Raw genomic sequence first — 438 nt, 5'->3', positions numbered from 1 at the left:
GAGAGGGGGGAGAGGGAGGGGAGGGGGAGAGGGAAGGGAGGAGGAGAGAGAGAGGAGGGGGAGAGAGAGGGGAGAGAGGGGGAGAGGGGGGAGAGAGGGGGAGAGGGAGGGAGAGAGGGGGGAAGGGGGAGAGAGGGGGAGAGGGAGGAAGAGAGGGGGAGAGAATGAGGGGGATAGAGGGAGGGGGAGAGAGGGGGGAGAGAGGGGAAGAGGGAGGGACAGAGGGGGAGAGAGTGAGGGGGATAGAGGGGGGATGAGGGGGGAGAGAGGGGGGAGAGGGAGAGAATAGAGATCAAAGTTCTCACTATAGTGAAGTTTAAGTGGATTAGTCATATAAAATCCTGAATGTAGATTGACAGTTGTAATCTTCAGGGACCATAGGTAACAAGGATCTCTCTCTCTCTCTCTCTCTCTCTCTCTCTCTCTCTCTCTCTCTCT

Source organism: Grammomys surdaster, unplaced genomic scaffold (assembly GCF_004785775.1).
Source record: "Grammomys surdaster isolate TR1022 unplaced genomic scaffold, NIH_TR_1.0 126086, whole genome shotgun sequence".
NCBI classification, from domain to species: domain Eukaryota; kingdom Metazoa; phylum Chordata; class Mammalia; order Rodentia; family Muridae; genus Grammomys; species Grammomys surdaster.
This window is presented reverse-complemented; position numbering follows the sequence as displayed.